Source organism: Scyliorhinus canicula, unplaced genomic scaffold (genome assembly GCF_902713615.1).
Source record: "Scyliorhinus canicula unplaced genomic scaffold, sScyCan1.1, whole genome shotgun sequence".
Taxonomy (NCBI): domain Eukaryota; kingdom Metazoa; phylum Chordata; class Chondrichthyes; order Carcharhiniformes; family Scyliorhinidae; genus Scyliorhinus; species Scyliorhinus canicula.
This window is the reverse complement of record NW_024055751.1, coordinates 953,478-981,397: the sequence shown is the minus strand read 5'-3', so window position 1 is coordinate 981,397 and position 27,920 is coordinate 953,478. Positions and strand designations below refer to the sequence as shown.

The 27,920-nt window shown below is 45.9% G+C and overlaps 9 non-coding genes across 9 annotated transcripts; 7 read left to right on the top strand and 2 right to left on the bottom strand.

The window, feature by feature from the left end:
* Positions 1 to 3,327: 3,327 nt before the first annotated feature.
* Positions 3,328 to 3,394, top strand: trnav-uac. The gene has a single exon. It is a non-coding gene; the product is annotated as a tRNA-Val (tRNA).
* Positions 3,395 to 4,430: 1,036 nt separating this feature from the next.
* On the bottom strand, positions 4,431 to 4,520 carry trnap-ugg. Its single transcript is given in 2 exon segments — positions 4,431 to 4,466; positions 4,485 to 4,520. It is a non-coding gene; the product is annotated as a tRNA-Pro (tRNA).
* Positions 4,521 to 5,759: 1,239 nt separating this feature from the next.
* Positions 5,760 to 5,832, top strand: trnav-cac. Its single transcript has one exon. It is a non-coding gene; the product is annotated as a tRNA-Val (tRNA).
* Positions 5,833 to 6,886: 1,054 nt separating this feature from the next.
* On the bottom strand, positions 6,887 to 6,976 carry trnap-ugg. Its single transcript is given in 2 exon segments — positions 6,887 to 6,922; positions 6,941 to 6,976. It is a non-coding gene; the product is annotated as a tRNA-Pro (tRNA).
* Positions 6,977 to 8,213: 1,237 nt separating this feature from the next.
* On the top strand, positions 8,214 to 8,286 carry trnav-cac. The gene has a single exon. It is a non-coding gene; the product is annotated as a tRNA-Val (tRNA).
* A 5,303-nt stretch (positions 8,287 to 13,589) lies between these two features.
* trnan-guu lies at positions 13,590 to 13,663 on the top strand. The gene has a single exon. It is a non-coding gene; the product is annotated as a tRNA-Asn (tRNA).
* A 1,544-nt stretch (positions 13,664 to 15,207) lies between these two features.
* trnat-cgu lies at positions 15,208 to 15,279 on the top strand. The gene has a single exon. It is a non-coding gene; the product is annotated as a tRNA-Thr (tRNA).
* Positions 15,280 to 24,157: 8,878 nt separating this feature from the next.
* Positions 24,158 to 24,230, top strand: trnav-aac. The gene has a single exon. It is a non-coding gene; the product is annotated as a tRNA-Val (tRNA).
* Positions 24,231 to 26,020: 1,790 nt separating this feature from the next.
* trnaa-agc lies at positions 26,021 to 26,093 on the top strand. The gene has a single exon. It is a non-coding gene; the product is annotated as a tRNA-Ala (tRNA).
* The last annotated feature ends 1,827 nt before the right edge of the window (positions 26,094 to 27,920 follow it).

Here is a 27,920-nt window from a genome sequence, read left to right as displayed (position 1 = left end):
TGCGGAGAACGCCGAACGTACTGCAACATCTCAGGGAGTCAGGCGGCATTTGTCGACAGGCCGACAAATTTCGTCTTTCACCATCACCTTTCACTAAAACCGGGACAGGTTAGAAATGTGGCACGTCTTAACCAAGTGAATTACCGGAGGGAGGAAACAGAACAACAGGAAAGGGCTCTAATGGGGGGCAAATCAGGAGAGATTAAATGAGAAGAGGCCTTGGGACCCTGGCCACAGAGTTAGGTTAGCATCAAATCAGAGAATAATGACACCACAGTATGAGGCCATTCCGGCCGCCGTGTCTGTGCCAGCTCTCTGTCAGCGCAATGGAAGAAACAATGAAACAAAATATATGTCTGGAGGAGCTATCGATGGCAGATTGATCAACAACTACCGCCCGGACACAAAGAACAAGTGGAAACAAGATTGAAATCCAAATCTGCGATGGAACGACACACAAAATGGGTGCAGCATTTACAGTGTGAAACTACTGAATACACACTGAGTGTGAAAGCTGTATTGAGCCCAGTGGAAAGATGCGCTGCTGATCCTCGAGTGGCTGTTGAGCTTCTTTGGAACATTTCACGACGCCGAGGTCCGGGAGGTTAGCGTTAAGACCCAGCTCTCCAGTCAGTTTAATTCTCCACTTTGGCTCTGTGGATTAGATGGGTCACGTCCCTGTGTTTAACACAGATCTGGAGCATCAATTTTATCCAAACGCACTCCAGCTCAGACACTGTCTCTCTCTCTCTCTCTCGAGCATCATCTGTGGGGAGAGAAACGACGTAAACATTCCGAGTCCTGAGAAATCTTTTTCAGAGTGGGCCAATGTAAATCAACCCTGCCGTCAGCATCGCAAACAATTCGTAATCCCTGACCTGGAGTAAAGAGCCTGTCCTAGATTTAAACCCACGACCACTCCCATAGGCATTGCTTGAACATCCTTAAACGAGAACCAGACCTCGAGACCAAAGAGCACAAATTTGAGACCGACATTCAGCAAAATATAACTTATGTTAATTTCGATATAATTTCTACATCTCACGGCTTTATATGTTGAGACATCTGTTAATTTAAGAAACAGCTGTCGCTTGCAACAAGGGACCTGGCCTCTCAAACAGACCATCAGAATCTGCAGCAACACAGTGAGGTTGTACATTCCGCACGTCCTTTGCTTGCCAGCGGTTTCTGTAGTGTAGTCATGATGTGGAGATGCCGGCGTTGGACTGGGGTGAGCACAGTAAGAAGTCTTACAACACCAGGTTAAAGTCCAACAGGTTTGTTTCAAACACGAGCTTTCGGAGCACGGCTCCTTCTTCAGGTGAATGGAAAGGCTTGTTCCAGAAATGTTTATATAGACACAGTCAGAGATGCCCCGGAATGCGAGCACCTGCAGGCAATCAAATCATCAAAGATGCAGAGAGAGAGGTAACTCCAGGTTAAAGAGGTGTGAATTGTCCCAAGCCAGTTCAGTCGGTAGGCCTCTGCAAGTCCAGGCTTGTTGGTGGGGGCCAAATGTAATGCGACATGAATCCCAGATCCCGGTTGAGTCCGCATTCATGCGTGCGGAACTTAGCTATAAGTCTTTGCTCAGCAATTCTGCGTTGTCGCGTCTCCTGAAGGCCTCCTTGTAGAATGCTGACCCGGAGATCAGAGGCTGAATGTCCTTGACTGCTGAAGTGTTCCCCAACTGGAAGGGAACAGTCCTGCCTGTTGATAGTCGCACGATGCCCGTTTATTCGTTGTCGCAGTGTCTGCATGGTCTCGCCAATGTACCACGCTTCAGGACATCCTTTCCTGCAGCGTATGAGGTAGACTACATTGGTCGAGTCGCACGAGTATGCGCCGCGTACCTGGTGGGTGGTGTTTCCACGTGTAATGGTGGTGTCCATGTCGATGATCTGGCATGTCTTGCAGAGATTACCCTGGCAGGGTTTTGTGGTGTTGTGGTTGCTGTTCTGAAGGCTGGGTAATTTGCTGCAAACAATGGTTTGTTTGAGGTTGCGCGGTTGTTTGAAGGCCAGTAGTGGGGGTGTGGGGATGACCTTGGCAAGATGTCCATCCTCGCTGATGATGTGTTGGAGGCTGCGAAGAAGATGTCGTAGTTTCTCCGCCCCAGGAAAGTACTGGACGACGAAGGGTACTCTGTCAGTGGTGTCCCGTGTTTGTCTTCTGAGGAGGTCGGTGCGGTTTTTTGCTGTGGCGCGGTGGAACTGTCGATCAATGAGTCGAGCGCCATATCCCGTTCGTACGAGGGCATCTTTCAGCATCTGTAGGTGTACAGGAGCACCTACAGATGCTGAAAGATGCCCTCGTACGAACGGGATATGGCGCTCGACTCATTGATCGACAGTTCCACCGCGCCACAGCAAAAAACCGCACCGACCTCCTCAGAAGACAAACACGGGACACCACTGACAGAGTACCCTTCGTCGTCCAGTACTTTCCTGGGGCGGAGAAACTACGACATCTTCTTCACAGCCTCCAACACATCATCAGCGAGGATGGACATCTTGCCAAGGTCATCCCCACACCCCCACTACTGGCCTTCAAACAACCGCGCAACCTCAAACAAACCATTGTTTGCAGCAAATTACCCAGCCTTCAGAACAGCAACCACAACACCACAAAACCCTGCCAGGGTAATCTCTGCAAGACATGCCAGATCATCGACATGGACACCACCATTACACGTGGAAACACCACCCACCAGGTACGCGGCGCATACTAGTGCGACTCGACCAATGTAGTCTACCTCATACGCTGCAGGAAAGGATGTCCCGAAGCGTGGTACATTGGCGAGACCATGCAGACACTGCGACAACGAATAAACGGGCATCGTGCGACTATCAACAGGCAGGACTGTTCCCTTCCATTTGGGGAACACTTCAGCAGTCAAGGACATTCAGCCTCTGATCTCCGGGTCAGCATTCTACAAGGAGGCCTTCAGGAGACGCGACAACGCAGAATTGCTGAGCAAAAACGTATAGCTAAGTTCCGCACGCATGAATGCGGACTCAACCGGGATCTGGGATTCATGTCGCATTACATTTGGCCCCCACCAACAAGCCTGGACTTGCAGAGGCCTACCGACTGAACTGGCTTGGGACAATTCACACCTCTTTAACCTGGAGTTACCTCTCTCTCTGCATCTTTGATGATTTGATTGCCTGCAGGTGCTCGCATTCCGGGGCATCTCTGACTGTGTCTATATAAACATTTCTGGAACAAGCCTTTCCATTCACCTGAAGAAGGAGCCGTGCTCCGAAAGCTCGTGTTTGAAACAAACCTGTTGGACTTTAACCTGGTGTTGTAAGACTTCTTACTGTAGTGTAGTGGTTATCACATTCGCCTTACACGCGAAAGGTCCCCGGTTCGAAACCGGGCAGAAACATCGAACATTTCGTGTGAGAAAAGTTTGCACAATTATTGGGCACTAAATAATTCTGTTTCCTGAATGTTGCCGGAATCTCGTGTGTTCCAGGACTATGAAATTTCGTCTCACACGAGCCACTACACTGAATTGAACATTAAGGCCCAAGCACTGAATTTTCGGCAGGCAATGAGAGGTGAAGAATTTTCATATCTTGGCACACCTCGGATATTAGCAGCTCGTTCATCCACAACAGAGTTTCACCGATTTACAAATGAACATATTTAATCACCATCTCAAACATGCCGAAATGTGTGACAAATGCAATTTACTGCGGATGCTTCAAACGGAAACAAAAACAGAAAATACTGGATAATCTCAGCAGGTCTGACAGCCTCTGGGGAGCGAAATGGCAGCTGTCGTTTCCAGTCAAGTGGACTCTTTGTCAAAGCTGGAGAACTGGAACTGGAGATTCAGACGATGGGGGGTGGGGGTGGTGGAGTGCTGTATTGGGCCTCGATAGACGGCTCGCAATAGGTGGGAAATGACGAAAATGTCTCGGGCAGAAAGAAAAAGGGAATGTAAATGAGGCTAATCAAGGCTATGAAAGGTGCTGATGGCGCATCAAGCGGTCAGAATGTGTTAGTTGCAGAACAAAGGTAAGCAGTGCGTCAGAGAACAATTACAACCAGGGATCAGATTGCTGAAGTAGGATGGTATGGGCTGGGGGGAGGTGGGCAATGCTTAGGGTAAAACATATCAATGTAAGGAATGATAAGTTGATGGAAAAAACACGTGGTGGAGGGGGAAGTGAGAGTTCACAGTCTGAAGTTGTTGAACTGATAAAATGAAAGGGACAAAGAGCTGTCTGAGTCCACCAGAATTAGTCAATAGAAAAGTGAATGCCCACACATTGACAAACTTCTCGGGAACGTATTGGTTCCATGCAGTTTGAGCTCAGCTTCTCAAAGCAAACACAATGTGAATGAATCCCGCCGCCTGCGCCGCAAAGAAATGAAGAAAACATGCGGTTTGACCAACGGAAAACCTCATCGAAGGGCTCGTCCGGGATTTGAACCCGAGACCTCTCGCAAATTCCGACAGCGACACACCCAAAGCGAGAATCATACCCCTAGACCAACGAGCCCCGCAAAAATAGTCAAGCATACTGTCATTGCCATCGAAAATCAATCTAACATCTGCGGAGAACGCCAAAAGTACTGCAACATCTCAGGTTGTCAGACGGCATTTGTCGACAGGACAACAAAGTTCGTCTTTCACCATCACCTTTTATTAAAACCGGGACAGGTTAGAAATGTTGTACGTCTTAACCAAGTGAATTACCGGAGGGAGGAAACAGAACAACAGGAAAGGGCTCTAATGGGGGGCAAGTCAGGAGAGATTAAATGAGAAGAGGCCTTGGGACCCTGGCCACAGAGTTAGGTTAGCATCGAATCAGAGAATAATGACACCACAGTATGAGGCCATTCCGGCCGCCGTGTCTGTGCCAGCTCTCTGTTAGCGTAATGGAAGAAACAAAGAAACAAAAGATATGTCTGGAGGAGCTATCGATGGCATATTGATCAACAACTACCGCCCGGACACAAAGAACAAGTGGAAACAAGATTGAATCCCAAATCTGCGATGGAAGGACACACAAAATGGGTGCAGCATTTACAGTGTGAAACTACTGAACACACACTGAGTGTGAAAGCTGTATTGAGCACAGTGGAAAGATGCGCTGCTGTTCCTCGAGTGGCTGTTGAGCTTCTTTGGAACATTTCACGACGCCGAGGTCCGGGAGGTCAGCGTTAAGATCCAGCTCCCCAGTAAGTTCAATTCTCCACTTTGGCTCTGTGGATTAGATGGGTCACGTCCCTGTGGTTAACACAGATCTGGAGCATCAATTTTATCCAAACGCACTCCAGCTCAGACACTGTCTCTCTCTCTCTCTCTCTCGAGCATCATCTGTGGGGAGAGAAACGACGTAAACATTCCGAGTCCTGAGAAATCTTTTTCAGAGTGGGCCAATGTAAATCAACCCCGCCGTCAGCATCGCAAACAATTCGTAATCTCTGACCTGGAGTAAAGAGCCTGTCCTGGATTTAAACCCACGACCACTCCCATAGGCATTGATTGAAAATCCTTAAACGAGAACCAGACCTCGAGACCAAAGAGCACAAATTTAAGACCGATATTCAGCAAAATATATTTTATGTTAATTTCGATATAATTTCTACATCTCACGGCTTTATATGTTGAGACATCTGTTAATTTCAGACACAGCTGTCGCTTGCAACAAGGTACCTGGCCTCTCAAACAGACCATCAGAATCTGCAGCAACACAGTGAGGTTGTACATTCCGCACGTCCGTTGGTTGCCAGAGGTTTCTGTAGTGTAGTGGTTATCACATTCGCCTCACACGCGAAAGGTCTCCGGTTCGAAACCGGGCAGAAACATCGAACATTTAGCATTTCGTGTGAGAAAAGTTTGCACAATTATTGGGCACAAAATAATTCTATTTCCTGAATGTTGCCGGAATCTCGTGTGTTCCAGGACTATGAAATTTCGTCTCACACGAGCCACTACACTGAATTGAACATTAAGGCCCAAGCACTGAATTTTCGGCAGGCAATGATAGGTGAAGAATTTTCATATCTTGGCACACCTCGGATATTAGCAGCTCGTTCATCCACAACAGAGTTTCACCGATTTACAAATGAACATATTTAATCACCATCTCAAACATGCCGAAATGTGTGACAAATGCAATTTACTGCGGATGCTTCAAACGGAAACAAAAACAGAAAATACTGGATAATCTCAGCAGGTCTGACAGCCTCTGGGGAGCGAAATGGCAGCTGTCGTTTCCAGTCAAGTGGACTCTTTGTCAAAGCTGGAGAACTGGAACTGGAGATTCAGACGATTGGGGGTGGGTGGGGGGTGGGGGTGGTGGAGTGCTGTATTGGGCCTCGATAGACGGCTCGCAATAGGTGGGAAATGACGAAAATGTCTCGGGCAGAAAGAAAAAGGGAATGTAAATGAGGCTAATCAAGGCTATGAAAGGTGCTGATGGCGCATCAAGCGGTCAGAATGTGTTAGTTGCAGAACAAAGGTACGCAGTGCGTCAGAGAACAATTACAACCAGGGATCAGATTGCTGAAGTAGGATGGTATGGGCTGGGGGGAGGTGGGCAATGCTTAGGGTAAAACATATCAATGTAAGGAATGATAAGTTGATGGAAAAAACACGTGGTGGAGGGGGAAGTGAGAGTTCACAGTCTGAAGTTGTTGAACTGATAAAATGAAAGGGACAAAGAGCTGTCTGAGTCCACCAGAATTAGTCAATAGAAAAGTGAATGCCCACACATTGACAAACTTCTGGGGAACGTATTGGTTCCATGCAGTTTGAGCTCAGCTTCTCAAAGCAAACACAATGTGAATGAATCCCGCCGCCTGCGCCGCAAAGAAATGAAGAAAACATGCGGTTTGACCAACGGAAAACCTCATCGAAGGGCTCGTCCGGGATTTGAACCCGAGACCTCTCGCAAATTCCGACAGCGACACACCCAAAGCGAGAATCATACCCCTAGACCAACGAGCCCCGCAAAAATAGTCAAGCATACTGTCATTGCCATCGAAAATCAATCTAACATCTGCGGAGAACGCCAAAAGTACTGCAACATCTCAGGTTGTCAGACGGCATTTGTCGACAGGACAACAAAGTTCGTCTTTCACCATCACCTTTTATTAAAACCGGGACAGGTTAGAAATGTGGTACGTCTTAACCAAGTGAATTACCGGAGGGAGGAAACAGAACAACAGGAAAGGGCTCTAATGGGGGGCAAGTCAGGAGAGATTAAATGAGAAGAGGCCTTGGGACCCTGGCCACAGAGTTAGGTTAGCATCGAATCAGAGAATAATGACACCACAGTATGAGGCCATTCCGGCCGCCGTGTCTGTGCCAGCTCTCTGTTAGCGTAATGGAAGAAACAAAGAAACAAAAGATATGTCTGGAGGAGCTATCGATGGCATATTGATCAACAACTACCGCCCGGACACAAAGAACAAGTGGAAACAAGATTGAATCCCAAATCTGCGATGGAAGGACACACAAAATGGGTGCAGCATTTACAGTGTGAAACTACTGAACACACACTGAGTGTGAAAGCTGTATTGAGCACAGTGGAAAGATGCGCTGGTGTTCCTCGAGTGGCTGTTGAGCTTCTTTGGAACATTTCACGACGCCGAGGTCCGGGAGGTCAGCGTTAAGATCCAGCTCCCCAGTAAGTTCAATTCTCCACTTTGGCTCTGTGGATTAGATGGGTCACGTCCCTGTGGTTAACACAGATCTGGAGCATCAATTTTATCCAAACGCACTCCAGCTCAGACACTGTCTCTCTCTCTCTCTCTCGAGCATCATCTGTGGGGAGAGAAACGACGTAAACATTCCGAGTCCTGAGAAATCTTTTTCAGAGTGGGCCAATGTAAATCAACCCCGCCGTCAGCATCGCAAACAATTCGTAATCTCTGACCTGGAGTAAAGAGCCTGTCCTGGATTTAAACCCACGACCACTCCCATAGGCATTGATTGAAAATCCTTAAACGAGAACCAGACCTCGAGACCAAAGAGCACAAATTTAAGACCGATATTCAGCAAAATATAATTTATGTTAATTTCGATATAATTTCTACATCTCACGGCTTTATATGTTGAGACATCTGTTAATTTCAGACACAGCTGTCGCTTGCAACAAGGTACCTGGCCTCTCAAACAGACCATCAGAATCTGCAGCAACACAGTGAGGTTGTACATTCCGCACGTCCATTGGTTGCCAGAGATTTCTGTAGTGTAGTGGTTATCACATTCGCCTCACACGCGAAAGGTCTCCGGTTCGAAACCGGGCAGAAACATCGAACATTTAGCATTTCGTGTGAGAAAAGTTTGCACAATTATTGGGCACAAAATAATTCTATTTCCTGAATGTTGCCGGAATCTCGTGTGTTCCAGGGCTATGAAATTTCGTCTCACACGAGCCACTACACTGAATTGAACATTAAGGCCAAAGCACTGAATTTTCGGCAGGCAATGAGAGGTGAAGAATTTTCATATCTTGGCACACCTCGGATATTAGCAGCTAGTTCATCCACAACAGAGTTTCAGCGATTTACAAATGAACATATTTAATCACCATCTCAAACATGTCTAAATGTGTGACAAATGCAACTTACTGCGGATGCTTCAAACGGAAACAAAAACAGAAAATACTGGATAATCTCAGCAGGTCTGACAGCCTCTGGGGAGCGAAATGGCAGCTGTCGTTTCCAGTCAAGTGGACTCATTGTCAAAGCTGGAGAACTGGAACTGGAGATTCAGACGATTGTGGGTGAGGGTGGGGGTGGTGGAGTGCTGTATTGGGTCTCGATAGAGGGCTAGCAATAGGTGGGAAATGACGAAAATGTCTCGCGCAGAAAGGAAAAGGGAATGTAAATGAGCCTAATCAAGGCTATGAAAGGTGCTGATGGCGCATCAAGCGGTCAGAATGTGTTAATGGCAGAACAAAGGTAAGCAGTGTGTCAGAGAACAATTACAAACAGGGATCAGATTGCTGAAGTAGGATGGTATGGGCTGGTGGGAGGTGGGCGATGCTGAGGGTAAAACATATCAATGGAAGGGATGATAAGTTGATGGAAAAAACATGTGGTGAAGGGGGAAGTGAGAGTTCACAGTCTGAAGTTGTTGAACTGATAAAATGAAAGGGACAAAGAGCTGTCTGAGTCCACCAGAATTAGTCAATAGAAATGTGAACGCCCACCCATAGACAAACTTCTCGGGAACGTATTGGTTCCACGCAGCTTGAGCTCAGCTTCTCAAAGCAAACCGAATGTGAATGAATCCCGCCGTCGACGCTGCAAAGAAATGAAGAAAACATGCGGTTTGACCAACGGGAAAACCTCATCGAAGGGCTCGTCCGGGATTTGAACCCGGGACCTCTCGCAAATTCCGACAGCGACACACCCAAAGCGAGAATCATACCCCGAGACCAACGAGCCCCGCAAAAAGAGTCAAACCATACTGCCATTGCCATCGAAAATCAATCTAACATCTGCGGAGAACGCCAAAAGTACTGCACCATCTCAGGTAGTCAGACGGCATTTGTCGACAGGACAACAAAGTTCGTCTTTCACCATCACCTTTCATTAAAACCGGGACAGGTTAGAAATGTTGTACGTCTTAACCAAGTGAATTACCGGAGGGAGGAAACAGAACAACAGGAAAGGGCTCTAATGGGGGGCAAGTCAGGAGAGATTAAATGAGAAGAGGCCTTGGGACCCTGGCCACAGAGTTAGGTTAGCATCGAATCAGAGAATAATGACACCACAGTATGAGGCCATTCCGGCCGCCGTGTCTGTGCCAGCTCTCTGTTAGCGCAATGGAGGAAACAAAGAAACAAAAGATATGTCTGGAGGAGCTATCGATGGCATATTGATCAACAACTGCCGCCTGGACACAAAGAACAAGTGGAAACAAGATTGAATCCCAAATCTGCGATGGAAGGACACACAAAATGGGTGCAGCATTTACAGTGTGAAACTACTGAACACACACTGAGTGTGAAAGCTGTATTGAGCACAGTGGAAAGATGCGCTGCTGTTCCTCGAGTGGCTGTTGAGCTTCTTTGGAACATTTCACGACGCCGAGGTCCGGAAGGTCAGCGTTAAGATCCAGCTCCCCAGTCAGTTCAATTCTCCACTTTGGCTCTGTGGATTAGATGGGTCACGTCCCTGTGGTTAACACAGATCTGGAGCATCAATTTTATCCAAACGCACTCCAGCTCAGACACTCTCTCTCTCTCTCTCTCTCTCTCTCTCGAGCATCATCTGTGGGGAGAGAAACGACGTAAACATTCCGAGTCCTGAGAAATCTTTTTCAGAGTGGGCCAATGTAAATCAACCCCGCCGTCAGCATCGCAAACAATTCGTAATCTCTGACCTGGAGTAAAGAGCCTGTCCTGGATTTAAACCCACGACCACTCCCATAGGCGTTGATTGAAAATCCCTAAACGAGAACCAGACCTCGAGACCAAAGAGCACAAATTTAAGACCGACATTCAGCAAAATATAACTTATGTTAATTTCAATATAATTTCTACATCTCACGGCTTTATATGTTGAGACATCTGTTAATTTAAGAAACAGCTGTTGCTTGCAACAAGGCACCTGGCCTCTCAAACAGACCATCAGAATCTGCAGCAACACAGTGAGGTTCACACGCGAAAGGTCCCCGGTTCAAAACCGGGCAGAAACACCGAGCATATAGGATTTCCTGTGAGAAACGTTTGCACAATTATTGGGCACACAATAAATCTATTTCCTGAACGTTGCCGGAATCTCGTGTGTTCCAGGACTATGAGCCACTAAAGTGAATTGAACATGAAGGACCAAGCACTGAATTCCGGGCAGGCAATGAGAGGTGAAGAATTTTCATTTCTTGGCACAGCTCGGATATTAGCAGCTAGTTCATCCACAACAGAATTTCAGCGATTTACAAATGAACATATTTAATCACCATATCAAACTTGTCTAAATGTATGACAAATGCAACTTACTGCGGATGCTTCAAACGGAAACAAAAACAGAAAATACTGGATAATCTCAGCAGGTCTGACAGCCTCTGGGGAGCGAAATGGCAGCTGTCGTTTCCAGTCAAGTGGACACTTTGTCAAAGCTGGAGAACTGGAATTGGAGATTCAGACGTTGGGAGGTGGGGGTTGTAGCCACCTAAAATGGACGCTGAGCTACAAAATAAGCCAAGCGCTAAGACTGCAGGGAAACAGGCAGTTTAGCCAGAACAGCAGTCTGCAAAGAGAGCATTTTGCATTCTGCAAGTAGCAGAAACCAGTTTGGGCTCAGGTGAGAAGACCTTAGCTAGGTGCAAATGGCAAAACGCTTTGCATGCTAATGAGGCAATCAGACCTGAACACCCACACAATAGAAACATTTGATTCTGAATGGACACATTTGAATCAAGGCCCAGACATCGAGGCACCAGAAACCTCCAAACAAAAGGGCATAAGAAACGCCCCCCCCATCACGGAGACCCCCTCGCATTGGGGAATTAAAACAGTATCGATGAGGAATTGACCCAATAGATATCCAAAGGTTAAAGCCCGCCCAAGAAGAGGGAAGGACAATGGGATCCCTATAAAAGACAGGGACCTCGTGTTGTCCGGTCTGTTATTCCGTGCTCCGGCCCTGACCAAGAACTTGAAGATACACTCTGACTCCAGCCGTCGAGCACCAGCCGCCGAACCGTAAGTGCCAGTACGACGCTCGCTACGCGAACTAAGCCCGCTAGAACCCCCAGTGACCAGAACGCTTGCTGAAGGTTGCAGCCCAAGACCAGGACGAAGGCCTCGCTCCCTGACCTTGCCTGTTCCTGTAAGATAAGTATTCTGATTACTTTAGTTTAGTCATAGCTTAGTCTCTTAGTGTGTGCATGAGTATTTATTATAACTGTATAATAAATATTATCGTTTGGACCTTACTAATCGGTGTATCGTCTTTATTACTTTGAACTTGACCTTGGAATACTCGTGACGGTGTCTATACGGCACCTGGCGACTCCTAAGCTGAATAAATACATAGAACAGAGCCTAGTGGTGTTAAGCACTTGGAAGTTAATACACCCCAATAAACGCGTTTTGCCCACATACCAAAACGTGCAACAGGGTGGTGGCGTGCTGTATTGGGTCTCGATAGAGGGCGAGCAATAGGTGGGAAATGACGAAAATGTCTCGGACAGAAAGAAAAAGGGAATGTAAATGAGGCTAATCAAGGCTATGAAAGGTGCTGATGGCGCATCAAGCGGTCAGAATGTGTTAATGGCAGAACAAAGGTAAGCAGTGCGTCAGAGAACAAGTACAAACAGGGATCTGATTGATCAAGTAGTATGGTATGGGGAGGGGGGCAATGCTGAGGGTAAAACATATCAATGGAAGGAATGATCAGTTGATGGGAAAAAATGAAAGAAAAAACTATCTATCTTTACCTTAAAAACATGTAATGAAGGTGCCTCAACTGCTACACTGGGCAAGGAATTCCATAGATTCACGACCCTTTGGGAGAAGAAGTTCCTCCTAAATTCAGTCCTAAATCTACTTCCCCTTATTTTGAGGCTATGTCCCCTAGTTCTGCTGTCACCCACCAGTGGAAACAACCTGCCCGCATCTATCCTATCTATTCCCTTCATAATTTTAAATGTTTCTATAAGATCCCCCCTCATCCTTCTAAATTCCAACGAGTACAGTCCCAGTCTACTCAACCTCTCCTCATAATCCAACCCCTTCAGCTCTGGGATTAACCTAGTGAATCTCCTCTGCACACCCTCCAGTGCCAGTACGTCCTTTCTCAAGTAAGGAGACCAAAATCGAACACAATACTCCAGGTGTGGCCGCACTAACACCTTATACAATTGCAACATAACCTCCCTAGTATTAAACTCCATCCCTCTAGCAATGAAGGACAAAATTCCATTTGCCTTCTTAATCACCTGTTGCACTTGTAAACCAACCTTCTGTGACTCATGCACTAGCACACCCAAGTCTCTCTGAACAGCGGCATGCTTTAATATTTTATTGATTAAATAATAATCCCGTTTGCTGTTATTCCTACCAAAATGGATAACCTCACATTTGTCAACATTGTATTCCATCTGCCAGACACGAGCCCATTCACTTAACCTATCCAAATCCTTCTGCAGACTTCCAGTATCCTCTGCACTTTTCGCTTTACCACTCATCTTAGTGTCATCTGCAAACTTGGACACATTGCCCTTGGTCCCCAACTCCAAATCATCTCTGTAAATTGTGAACAATTGTGGGCCCAACACGGATCCCTGAGGAACATCGACTTTCTGATCGAAAATACATCAAATCTATGTTGACACTTCCTGCTTTCTGTTTTGGAGGTTCCCGGATAAGGGGCGTGTTTCAACGAAAGTGTGGTGCTGTCCAAGTGAGTTCTGTAAAATCCACGGGCCTGTGATGATTCCACGTCTCACAAATGTCCATGCCCGCGGGACCATGTGTACAGTCCTTCCCGATATTTCCCGCACTGCCTCAGGGGACCAATATTGCCAGCATTCTCATTCGGTCCCTGGCAATCAGAGGATTGGCCGTCACTGTTGAAATGAACAGAATTGTGATCCTCTTGTCGTCTCCGTGGCGCAATCGGTTAGCGCGTTCGGCTGTTAACCGAAAGGTTGGTGGTTCGATCCCACCCAGAGACGAATTGTTGTTCCACTCCTGGATGATATGTTTTTAGGGGCTGTTTAGGACAGGGCTAAATCGCTGGCTTTAAAAGCAGACCAAGCAGGCCAGCAGTACGGTTCGATTCCCGTAACAGCCTCCCCGAACAGGCGCCGGAATGTGACGACTAGGGGATTTTCAGAGTAATTTCATTTGAAGCCGACTGGTGACAATAAGCGATTTTCCTGTTCTGATAACACGTACCGTGCACCGGCTGCGGCATGGAGTTGCCTCTATCGCTGCAATATCCTTCACAGCGCCGAGCTGGGGAATACCTCAACGATGCTGTGTCTCCCCCGATAACTCAGGGGATTGTGACGCCTCCTCACGGACCTGCCAACAGACGAATGTTGAGCAGGAGTTGGCTATTCATCCGCTTGAGCCTTCTTCAACATTCAATAAGTTCGTGACAGATGCGAACATGACCTCAGATTCACATTTCACCTACCCCGGATAACCTTTGATTACATTTTCAGTTGAGAATCCAACCACATCTGTCTTAAAATCTTCAATGGGCCTATCTCAGCGGACTCTGGAGAAGAATCCCTCAGAAAAAAAGCCCAAAGATCTACATAACCGGGCCGGATCGAGCAGTATCTCTGGCCATGGTGTGGAGATGCCGGCGTTGGAATGGGGTGAGCACAGTAAGAAGTCTTAAAACACCAGGTTAAATGATTCTGTTTTGTGATTCACCTGAAGAAGGAGCTGCGCTCCGAAAGCTCGTGTTTGAAACAAACCTATTGGACTTTAACCTGGTGTTGTAAGACTTCTTACTGTATCACTGGCAGCAGCGCATCCCTTCCCGATGAACTTAATGCATTCTATGCTCGGTTTGAGCAGGTAACCAACAATCCGCTGTCGAGTGCCCCAGCAGCCCTTAATTCACCCATACCCACCATCACAGTTTCCGAAGTCAGATCGGCAGGGAAGGAAATACTGAGTAGCGAGATCATAACGAAGAGGGTGACGAAGCAGTTCCCCGCGATCATTCCTGAATCAATCGCTCTTTAGCGCAGGCAATTATCTGTCAGAGCAGCAATCCAGATTCAGGTCCCACTGCATTGCTGATCCAACCAATGACAGGAATCGAGCAGCGGCAGCAATGTCTAGAATATCCCAATGGTGTTGGAGCGAGGCCATCAAATGGAAGCTGTGACGGGGCACCGCAGACTCAAAGCTGAAAATTGTGCAGCGGTTATCAGCTGCAGTCACAAGTGATGGGGCGGAAATAGCGACAGCTGAGCATCCAGCATCCCGTGACCGTCCTGCACCTGCTCAACTCACTGAGAACAATATAGTGTCGGAGGGGTGGGGGCAGATTGAACTGACGCTACCTGCGCCTATTTGAAATAACTTTTTCTATTGCCCTTTTCACCCTGCATTTAAATCCCGCGGGGTTTTCCGTTCTCAAGTTCTGACAATACTTTTTGAAATGTTCTATTGATTCTTCTTCTCTCATCAATTGTTGCGCCAGACTCCTAATGATATCAATTCACAGTGCAATCAACATCATTTTCTTGCATAAGGTGCGGTGGCCAAGAGGAAAGGCGTTGGTTTCGTAAACCAAAAATCGCGGGTTCGAATCCCGCCCGTGCCTCGGTGCTGATCTATTCAAAGTAATCTATAATGTTTCATTGTCTCACAAACGCTTGCTGCATGAAATATCATTCACCAATCTTCTTTGTAGGACATTTAACCTTCAGCTAATGAAAACAATTCCAGGCAATCTGGTCTCTGAAAAAAGCAACGTTCCCCTTTTTCGTCAGAACCAAAATAAACAAAACTAGTCTGTTGAGCCCTGCTATTATTCTGAGTTCTAACCTCCGCATGTCCACCAAAGTCTTGGCATTCTTTCGACTTCGTCGCATGCATGGTGTGAACCGAGAACTCCAGGGATGATTAAGCATCATTTTTTGATTAGAAACACCTATAGCGACAAAGATAGTGTACAAAGTTGGAATTTAGATTTCTGTCTTGGTTTCCCGCCCTGATATGCATTGCAGTCAACACTGAATCCACTGAACAGCCGAATTCTAACACGGAGTAAACCGAATCCGGCAGCAGAGGGCGCCAAATTCAAGCACGGGCGTCAGAAACTCACCTGATGGTGTCGGCCAAGCCGATAGGATGGGAGGCGAGTGATGTCCCAATAGACCCTCTCCCTGCACTGCACTAAGTTCCCTCTCTCCCACACAATCCCTGACTCAGTCCAGTCCAGTTCACTGAGAGAGATTCAGTCAGACATGGTTGTGATAATACTGGCGGCGCTTTGGCACAGTAAGTAGTTATAGTGTTAATTAAACCAGATTAGCATATTAATACACATAGGCTATGTGTAATTAACGATCGGGAATGTCTATGAAGTGCCTGCATCAGATGTCCCAAAAATGCCGCAGATACAAGTAGATTTATATCAACTCTGTTTAAACTCAGGGCGGCACGGTGGCGCAATGGTTGGCACTGCTGCCTCATTGCACTGAGGACACGGGTTCGATCCCGGTCCCAGATCATTGCCCGTGTGGTGTTTGAACATTCTCACTCCAACAACCTAGATGTACAGGCTAAGTGGACTAGCCACGCAAAAAAAGCACCTCTTTATTGAAAAGCCTCTAACTTTATAAAGGAACAACAATCTGTTCATTTCATTCCTTCACTTTCGCAGGCCGGCAATGTTCAATCCAGTAGCCCAGTCAGCAGTGACAATAACTGTCCCAGAAGGGGGTTCGGTGAAGTTAAATTGCCAATATAAAGGCCCCAACATGTACAAAATCAGTGGCGTGCAGAGGTCTGGTGATGCCCGGGGCAAATCTTGATTGTATGCCCCAAAGACTCAAGTATAAGGCCTAATATACTGAGAAATATTATGAGAAAGGAAAACATTTTGAATATATAAACACAGATGAAACATGAAATAAACGCTTTATTCGATTTTAATATAAATCAATCAAATTTATTAAGTTCTTTTCCCCAAATGATACCTCCTGTCACAAAACACCTGAACTACTTCACTTTTTACATCAGCTGTGAGAAATTATTTTTCAATGCTTATTAAAGCCAGGTTGGTCAGTCGCTCCTGTGACATAGAAGACCTCAGATATGTTTTTATTAATTTCAGTTTTGAAAATGACCTTTCACAGCTTGCGACTGAAAATGCGATTGTAAGCAGTAATCTGTATGAAACACACAGCGTCGGAAATACATCCCTCCCATACTGCAGTAAAGACTCCAGAGCATCTTTAGGATCAGGGGGAACTCTATTCCCTCCAGCTCGAAAGAGCATCACAAAATCAATAATTTTGTCATATAACTGAATTGCAACCACATCATTGTCATAATAATTTGCAAAGTCTGAACATTCCTTTTTTAATTTCTCTCTTTCTTGTTCATCTTCAATCACTCCTGAATTCAAGTTCAGAAGAAAAGAAAATCGGTCACTGAGTCTTTGAAGACGGACACTGCGGTCTTCAATTTCAGTTTTTAATCTGTTCACAATCTCTACCATTACTCTATTCATTTCTTCTTGTGCCGTCAGTCCACTATCTCTTGCTGACTCTCCAGGCATTATTCTTCTTCTCCTTGTTCGTGCAATTGGTATTCCCCAATTTTGACAATATCCATTGGCTAAATCTATTGCATTGTGGATAATTTCGTCATTCTTCAAATTCAAGATATGAATAAGTCCTCTCAGATCACAAGAAGCTTCATGGAACCCCATTTTCGGACCCTGCAAACGTTTTGAGACTTTATCCACTGATGATAAAACTGAGTACCAAAAATTTAATAAAGCTATAAACGGGAACTGTTGAATAGAGTTCAGTAGCGATCCTGCATCAGATTTAGTTTCCCTTGAAAATTCTCCTTCCAGCAGGTTTTGAAGGCTTGCAATAACGTTGTCACACTCTTCGTGGATTACTTGCACAGCATCATGGCTGGGGGTGGTGTAGAAGTCCTGTTCCCCCATTGAGTTTTCGAGGGAGGCTCGGATGGTCCATCTCCTCGGTTTTCCATGTGTGTGTGTTGGGAGGTACTCAAAAGGACATACACAAACGATACTGTAACTGGCTTAGAGGAAATGCCAGAGACTTAACTGAACCAACTTTGAGATAGAAAAAACGGTCTTCCTGATGGATAAACAGGAAAAGCCAGTGTGGGAATCCAGGCTCAAAGTTGATTTACAATTACCCCTCCTTTCTTCTACATGAACGGTATTTAGGCTGCAGCATGTTACACACCAAAACACAAAGAGGTCAAATATAAGAAACACATAATTGTCAATTCCGAAACTCAACTCAAGCATTGAATAACGAAACAAATATTGTGTAAAGTCGGTTGCTTTGTTCTGTAGGATTTAAGAATGCTGCATTAATAATAGAAGAGAGCATTTCGCCGTTAGAGATTTGCTGAACAAATTCTTCAGTTCAATATAAGTTCTTCTTCTGGCTTGTAAGTTTAAACATCTGTTTTAAAGAAACAGACGTGTTCTTTTAAGAAGTGACATGGCCTCTCAGCAAAGCTGAACCATGCAAAGCTGTTTCTGTGGTGTAGTGGTTACCACATTCGCTTTATACTCGAATGGTCCCTGGTTCGGAACCGGGCAGAAACATCTGGTGCTTTCAGTTTTGTCTGTTGCTGAATATTACCTCAATCTCGTAACTGATCTTCATCATCGAGGAATAGCACGAGTTTGGAACTTCTGTGGGCCAGTGGCGCAATGGATAATGCATCTGACTACGAATTAGGAGATTCCAGGTTCGACTCCTGGCTGGTTCGCAGTTCCTAGTGTTGGAGTCCCCTTTAGTTCAGTGGGTTGGACAGCTGGTTCCCGATGCAGAGCAAAGTGAGCAGGGCATCATCAATTCTCGTTTCAGCTCTGGTTATTTATGAAAGCCCTGCCCTCTCAATTTAACTTCAAGCAAAACATAACTGATCTCCAGTTCAGCAAAGTTCAATATCTGATCCTTTGATAAGTTGAGACATCAGTTTTAAAGAAACGGGTTATTGCAATAAGTTACATGGCATTTCAGCGGAACCATTAGCAGCTGCAGCAACACATTGAGGTTCAACATTGCTCAGGGCCACTGATTGCAACACTCCCAGCAGTTTCTGTCGTGTAGTGGTTATCACATTCGTCTAACACGCGAAAGGTGAGTAGGAATGTCAGGATAGATAGGATGAATGCGTGGCTCGAGAGATGATGCAAGAGGGAGGGATTCAAATTCCTGGGGCATTGGGACCGGTTCTGGGGGAGGTGGGACCAGTACAAACCGGACGGTCTGCACCTGGGCAGGACTGGAACCGAAGTCCCAGTTTTCTAGAGCTGTTGGGGAGGGTTTAAACTAATGTGGCAGGGGGATGGGAACCAATGCAGGAAGTTGGAAGGTAGTAAAACAGGGACAGAAGCAAAAGGAAGTAAGGGGAAAAGTGCAAGGCAGAGAGGACATAGTCAAAAATCTAAAAGGGCGACAGTGACTGAGGGGAGCTCAGTGAATAGGCCCAGTAATAACAAAAGGAATAAAACTGGAGATGTAATTAGAACAGAGAACAGCACAGCACAGAACAGGCCCTTCGGCCCTAGATGTTGTGCCGAGCAATGATCACCACTACTCAAACCCACGTATCCACCCCATACCTGCAACCCAACAACCCCCTCCCCCCCCCACCCCCCCCTCCCCCCCCTTTAAAATGCAGATGGAGGGTGAGAAAGTAAAATCAAATACTAGTGTTTTGTGTTTAAACAAAGGAGAGTACAAGGGGATGAGAGAAGAACTAGCTAAGGTAGACTGGGAGCTAAGACCTTATGGTGGAACAGTTGAGGAACAGTGGAGAACCTTCCAAGCGATTTTTCACAGTGCTCAGCAAAGGTTTATACCAACAAAAAGGAAGGACGGTAGAAAGAGGGAAAATCGACCGTGGATATCTAAGGAAATAAGGGAGAGTATCAAATTGAAGGAAAAAGCATATAAAGTGGCAAAGATTGCTGGCAGATTAGAGGACTGGGAAATCTTTAGGGGGCAACAGAAAGCTACTAAAAAAGCTATAAAGAAGAGTAAGGTAGAGTATGAGAGTAAACTTGCTCAGAATATAAAAACAGACAGTAAAAGTTTTTACAAATATATAAAACAAAAAAGAGTGGCTAAGGTAAATATTGGTCCTTTAGAGGATGAGAAGGGAGTTTTAATAATGGGAAATGAAGAAATGGCTGAGGAACTGAACCGGTCTTCACAGTGGAAGACAGAAATAACATGCCAGCGACTGATAGAAATGAGGCTATGACAAGGCTATGACCTTGAGAGGATTGTTATCACTAAGGAGGTAGTGATGGGCAAGCTAATGGGGCTAAAGGTAGACAAGTCTCCTGGCTCTGATGGAATGCATCCCAGAGTGCCAAAAGAGATGGCTAGGGAAATTGCAGATGCACTAGTGATAATGCACCGAAATTTAATAGACTCTGGCGTGTCTCTTGAGTAGCTCGCCGTGATCGTATAGTGGTTAGTACTCTGCGTTGTGGCCGCAACCTCGGTTCGAATCCGAGTCACGGCATTGCGGGAATGGCAATGACACGGCATTGGGAGCGCCGTTATTTTAGCTGGGGCTGGTTTAGCTCACTCGGCTAAATCGCTGGCTTTTAAAGCAGACCAAGCAGACCAAGCAGGCCAGCAGCACGGTTCGATTCCCGTACCAATAGGGGAATGGGGAGGGGAGACAATGGGAGAGGAAGACTTATCAATGGAAGCAATGAAAATAAGTTGATGGAAATAAACATGTGGTGAAGCGAGAAGAGTGATTTCACGGTGCGAAGTTGTTGAGCCTACTGTAAAATCCGCAAGGCTGCACCGTGCCGATTCGGAGGATGGGGGCTGTTCCTCGGCGTTGTGCTGAGCTACATGGGAACATTGCAGCAGGCCAAGATCGGACATGTGAGCAGGACAGTGAGTTTAAATAGCAAGCGACAGGAGAGTCTGCCACCTGTAACTGGCTTAGAGGAAATGCCAGAGACTTAACTGAACCAGCTTTGAGAAAGAAAAAACGGTGTTCCTGATGGAGAAACAGGAAAAGCCACTGAGGGAATCCAGGCTCAAAGTTGATTTGCAATTACCCCTCCTTTCTTCTACATGAACGGTATTTAAGCTGCAGCATGTTACACACCAAAACTGCTTCGATAAGTTGAGACATCAGTTTTAAAGAAACGGCTTCCTGCAATAAGTTAAATGGCCTCTCAGCTTAAAAAAATAGAAGCTGCAGCAACACATTGAGGTTGAACATTGCACACGCTAACTGTTTACGGTGCTCCCAGCAGTTTCTGTAGTGTAGTGGTTATCATATTCGCCTAACACGCGAAAAGTCCGCGGTTCGAAAGCGGGCAGAAACATCCCGTGCTTCTCATTGTGTGTGACGAATGTTTGCACAAAATACGTTTGTTTCTCAATCTCGCACGTTCGAAGAAGTTCCCAGTTGGTCTCGCATAAGGTATTAAAATTCCTGCAACAAAGTCGGAAATACTGAATTTTCAAGACGCGGGGGGAATAAAATCCTTTCCTATTTTGCCACAATTCGGGTATTAGCAGTTTGTTCCACCACCACAGAATCTATTGGGTTTACAGATGCAGATGAACATATTTAATCACCATTTCAAACATGTATAAATGTACGATTAAAGCAACTTACTGCGGATGCGTCAATCGGAAACAAAATCAGAAAATGTATTTGCGCCGCAAAGAAATCATGTTGCTTGACCAAGGGAACACTCCATCGAAGGGCTCGCCCGGGAATTGAACCCCCGACCTCTCGCAAATTCCGACAGCAAGACACCCAAAGCGAGAATCATACCCCTAGACCAACCAGCCACGCAGATGCAGGCAAAGCATACTGTCATTGCCATCGAACGTCCATCTAACATCAGCGGAGAACGCCGAAAGTACTGCAACAACTCAGGGACTCAGGCGGCATTTGTCAAGTGGAAACAAGATTGAAACCCAAATCTGCGATGTAACAACACGCAAAATGGGTGCAGCATTTACAGTGTGAAACTACTGAACACACACTGAGTGTAAAAGCTGTATTGAGCACAGTGGAAAGATGCGCTGCTGTTCCTCGAGTGGCTGTTGAGCTGTTTTGGAACATTTCACGACGCCGAGGTCCGGGAGGTCAGCGTTAAGATCCAGCTCTCCAGTCAGTTCAATTCTCCACTTTGGCTCTGTGGATTAGATGGGTCACGTCCCTGTGGTTAACACAGATCTGGAGCATCAATTTTATCCAAACGCACTCCAGCTCAGACACTGTCTCTCTCTCTCTCTCTCGAGCATCATCTGTGGGGAGAGAAACGACGTAAACATTCCGAGTCCTGAGAAATCTTTTTCAGAGTGGGCCAATGTAAATCAACCCCGCCGTCAGCATCGCAAACAATTCGTAATCTCTGACCTGGAGTAAAGGGCTTGTCCTGGATTTAAACCCACGAGCACTCCCAAAGGTATTGATTGAAAATCCTTGAACGAGAACCAGACCTCGAGACCAAAGAGCACAAATTTAAGACCGACATTCAGCAAAATATAACTTATGTTAATTTCGATATAATTTCTACATCTCACGGCTTTATATGTTGAGACATCTGTTAATTTAAGAAACAGCTGTCGCTTGCAACAAGGTACCTGGCCTCTCAAACAGACCATCAGAATCTGCAGCAACACAGTGAGGTTGTACATTCCGCACGTCCATTGATTGCCAGCGGTTTCTGTAGTGTAGTGGTTATCACATTCGCCTCACACGCGAAAGGTTCCCGGTTGGAAACATCGAACATTTAGGATTTCGTGTGAGAAAAGTTTGCACAATTATTGGGCACAAAATAATTCTGTTTCCTGATTGTTGCCGGAATCTCGTGTGTTCCAGGACTATGAAATTTCGTCTCACATGAGCCATTAAACTGAATTGAACATTAAGGCCCAAGCACTGAATTTTCGGCAGGCAATGAGAGGTGAAGAAGAGGATGTTTCAAACGGAAACAAAAACAGAAAATACTGGATAATAGGTGGGAAATGACGAAAATGTCTCGGGCAGAAAGAAAAAGGGAATGTAAATGAGGCTAATCAAGGCTATGAAAGGTGCTGATGGCGCATCAAGCGGTCAGAATGTGTTAGTTGCAGAACAAAGGTAAGCAGTGCGTCAGAGAACAATTACAACCAGGGATCAGATTGCTGAAGTAGGATGGTATGGGCTGGGGGGAGGTGGGCAATGCCGAGGGTAAAACATATCAATGGAAGGAATGATAAGTTGGGTCAAGGCGTTCCGGGAGTATGGAGGTGATGCGCTTCATGATCAGCCTCTCAAAGCACTTCATTACAATTGACGTCAGGGCCGCCTGCTCCAAAAACTAATTCAAATTGAATCCAATTCATGGCCCCCAGAAGAGAGACATACCAGATCCACGCATTCCACCTGACCTCACTCTCATCTTAGCAAAAAGGCGAGAAGCGATTTCCTCCCACAGTTCAAAGATGTGTAGGAAATCTGGATTGGCCTTGCTGAATTGGCCCTTAGCGCCCCTTCGTCTCAATTGGGCGAAGTCTGTTCCTGATCTGTGTGGGAATACAACATAAAACATGTCGGGTCAACAGAAACTTCAGGGATTTTCCATCGAAAAATTGATTTCTATTAAAGTCTAAACCTGGCACCATGTGCTTCCCATGTCCCAACTGATAGTAATTCTCATGTTGCTCGGCGGTTATTGTACATAATAATAATAATCTGACTTCGGAAACTGTGATGGTGGGTATGGGTGAATTAAGGGCTGCTGGGGCACTCGACAGCGGATTGTTGGTTACCTGCTCAAACCGAGCATAGAATGCATTAAGTTCATCGGGAAGGGGTGCGCTGCTGCCAGAGATACAGTAAGACGTCTGACAACACCGGGTTAAAGTCCAACAAGTTTGTTTCAAACACGAGCTTTCGGAGAGCAGCTCCTTCCTCAGGTGAATCACAAAACAGAATCATTTAACCTGGTGTTGTAAGATTTTGGAACATAGAACAGTCCAGGCCCTTCAGCCCCCAATGTTGTGCCGAGCCATGATCACCCTACTCAAACCCACATATCCACCCTATACCCTTAACCCAACAACCCCCACTTAACCTTACTTTTATTAGGACACTACGGGCAATTTAGCATGGCCAATCCACCTAACCCGCACATCTTTGGACTGTGGGAGGAAACCGGAGCACCCGGAGGAAACCCACACACACAGGGGGAGGACGTGCAGAGTCCACACAGACAGTGACCCAGCCGGGAATCGAACCTGGGACCCTGGAGCTGTGAAGCATTTATGCTAACCACCATGCTACCCTGCTGCCCCGACTACCCTGCAACAGTTTTAAAGAAACGGCTCCTTCCAATAAGTTACATGGCCTCTCAGCGGAACCGTTAGAAGCTGCAACAGTACATTGAGGTACAACATTGCACAGAGCCACTGATTGCGATACTCCCAGCAGTTTCTGTGTTGTCGTGGTTATCACATTCGCCTAACACGCGAAATGTCCCCGGTTCGAAACCGGGCAGAAACATCCCGTGCTTCTCATTTTGTGTGACGAATGTTTGCACAAAATACTTTTCTTCTTCAATCTCGCACGTTCGAGGAACATCTGATTTGGTCTCTCATGAGATATTAAAATTCCTGCAACAAAGTCAGAAATACGGAATATTCAAGACGCCAGTGGAAGAAAAGCCTTCCCTATTTTGCCACGATTCGGATATTAGCAGTTTGTTCATCCACCACAGAATCTTTTGGGTTTACAGATGCAGATGAACATATTTAATCACCATTTCAAACATGTCTAAATGTACGATAAAAGCAACTTACTGCTTATGCGTCAATGGGAAAGAAAAACAGAAAACACAGGACAGTCTCAGCAGGTCTGACAGCCTCTGTGGAGAGAGATGGCAAGTGTCGTTTCGAGACTGGGTGACTCTTTGTCGAAGCTGAACAACTGGATATTTAGTCAGGTGTCGACTGGCGGAGTGGGTGGGGGAAGTGGGGGGTGGGTGGGGGGTAGAGCGGAGCGTGAAGCATTGGGCCTCGACAGACGGCCAGCGATGGTGGAGAATAACAAAAATGTGTTGGGTCGAAAGAAAAAGGGAATATAAATGTTTCTAATCAGTGTTAAGAACTGTGCTGACAGAGGCGATTAGAAGATTAGAATGTGTTAATGGCAGATGGAAATGAGGAACAAGGGGCGGATTTCCCAAGAGGGATGCGATTGGCTAGGGGAATGGGGAGGGAGAGACAATGGGAGAGGAAGACATATCAATGGAAGCAATGAAAATAAGTTGATGGAAATAAACATGTGGTGAAGTGGGAAGAGTGATTTCACGGTGCGAATTTGTTGAGCGTACAGTAAAATCCGCAAGGCTGTACCGTGCCTATTCGGAGGATGGGGTGCTGTTCCTCGGCGTTGTGCTGAGCTACATGGGAACATTGCAGCAGGCCAAGGTCGGACATGTGGACATGAGAGCAGGACAGTGAGTTCAAATAGCAAGCGACAGGAGAGTCTGCCACCAGTTTGTCGATGGAGCGAAGGTGTTTTGCAAAGTGGTCACCCAGTCGGCATTTAGTCTCTCCAATGCAGAGTAGATGGCATTGGGATCAGCAAATGCAACAGGCCAGATTGAAGGCTGTCTGAAAGTAATTTGTACTCAAAAGGACAGACACAAACGATACTGTAACTGACTTAGAGGAAATGCCAGAGACTTAACTAATCCAGCTTTGGGAAAGAAAAAACGGTTTTCCTGATGGAGAAACAGGAAAAGCCAGTGTGGGAATCCAGCCTCAATGTTGATTTCGAATTACCCCTCCTTTCTTTTCCATGAACGGTATTTAGGCTGCAGCATTTTACACACCAAAACACAAAGAGGTCAAATATAAGAAACACATAATTGACAATTCTTAAACTCAACTCAAGCATTGAATAACGAAACAAACATTGTGTAAAGTTGGTTGCTTTTTTCTGTAGGATTTCAGAATGCTGCATTAATAATAGAAGAGGGCATTTCGCCGTTAGAGATTTGCTGAACAAAATCCCGATGCAGAGCAAAGTGAGCAGGGCATCATCAATTCTCGTTTCAGCTGTGGTTACTTATGAAAGCCCAGCCCTCTCAATTTAACTTCAACCAACACATAACTTATCTCCAGTTCAGCAAAGTTCAATATCTGATCCTTTGATAAGTTGAGACATCAGTTTTAAAGAAACGGCTCCTTCCAATAAGTTACATGACCTCTCAGCAGAACCTTTAGAAACTGCAACAGTACATTGAGGTTGAACATTGCACAGGGCCAGTGATTGCGATGCTCACAGCAGTTTCTGTGGTGTAGTGGTTATCACATTCGCCTAGCACGCGAAAGGTCTCCGGTTCGAAACCGGGCAGAAACATTGCGTGCTTCTCATTTTGTGAGACGAATGTTTGCACAAAATACTTTTCTTCTTCAATCTCGCACGTTCGAGGAACATCTGATTTGGTCTCTCATGAGATATTAAAATTCCTGCAACAAAGTCAGAAATACGGAATATTCAAGACGCCAGTGGAAGAAAAGCCTTCCCTATTTTGCCACGATTCGGATATTAGCAGTTTGTTCATCCACCACAGAATCTTTTGGGTTTACAGATGCAGATGAACATATTTAATCACCATTTCAAACATGTCTAAATGTACGATAAAAGCAAATTACTGCTTATGCGTCAATGGGAAAGAAAAACAGAAAACACAGGACAGGCTCAGCAGGTCTGACAGCCTCTGTGGAGAGAAATGGCAAGTGTCGTTTCGAGACTGGGTGACTCTTTGTCGAAGCTGGACAACTGGATATTTGGTCAGGTGTCGACTGGCGGAGTGGGTGAGGGAAGTGGGGGGTGGGTGGGGGGCAGAGGGGAGCGTGAAGCATTGGGCCTCGACAGACGGCCAGCGATGGGTGGAGAATAACAAAAATGTGTTGGGTCGAAAGAAAAAGGGAATATAAATGTTTCTAATCAGTGTTAAGAACTGTGCTGACAGAGGCGATTAGAAGATTAGAATGTGTTAATGGCAGATGAAAATAAGGAACAAGGGGCGGATTTCCCAAGAGGGATGCGATTCGCTAGGGGAATGGGGAGGGGGAGACAATGGGAGAGGAAGACATATCAATGGAAGCAATGAAAATAAGTTGATGGAAATAAACATGTGGTGAAGTGGGAAGAGTGATTTCACGGTGCGAATTTGTTGAGCGTACTGTAAAATCCGTAAGGCTGTACCGTGCTATTCGGAGGATGGGGTGCTGTTCCTCGGCGTTGTGCTGAGCTACATGGGAACATTGCAGCAGGCCAAGATCGGACATGTGGACATGAGAGCAGGACAGTGAGTTCAAATAGCAAGCGACAGGAGAGTCTGCCACCAGTTTGTCGATGGAGCGAAGGTGTTTTGCAAAGTGAGACGAATGTTTGCACAAAATACTTTTCTTCTTCAATCTCGCACGTTCGAGGAACATCTGATTTGGTCTCTCATGAGATATTAAAATTCCTGCAACAAAGTCAGAAATACGGAATATTCAAGACGCCAGTGGAAGAAAAGCCTTCCCTATTTTGCCACGATTCGGATATTAGCAGTTTGTTCATCCACCACAGAATCTTTTGGGTTTACAGATGCAGATGAACATATTTAATCACCATTTCAAACATGTCTAAATGTACGATAAAAGCAACTTACTGCTTATGCGTCAATGGGAAAGAAAAACAGAAAACACAGGACAGTCTCAGCAGGTCTGACAGCCTCTGTGGAGAGAGATGGCAAGTGTCGTTTCGAGACTGGGTGACTCTTTGTCGAAGCTGGACAACTGGATATTTGGTCAGGTGTAGACTGGCGGAGTGGGTGGGGGGTAGAGGGGAGCGTGGAGCATTGGGCCTCGACAGACGGCCAGCGATGGGTGGAGAATAACAAAAATGTGTTGGGTCGAAAGAAAAAGGGAATATAAATGTTTCCAATCAGTGTTAAGAACTGTGCTGACAGACGCGATTAGAAGATTAGAATGTGTTAATGGCAGATGAAAATGAGGAACAAGGGGCGGATTTCCCAAGAGGGATGCGATTGGCTAGGGGAATGGGGAGGGGGAGACAATGGGAGAGGAAGACATATCAATGGAAGCAATGAAAATAAGTTGATGGAAATAAACATGTGGTGAAGTGGGAAGAGTGATTTCACGGTGCGAATTTGTTGAGCGTACTGTAAAATCC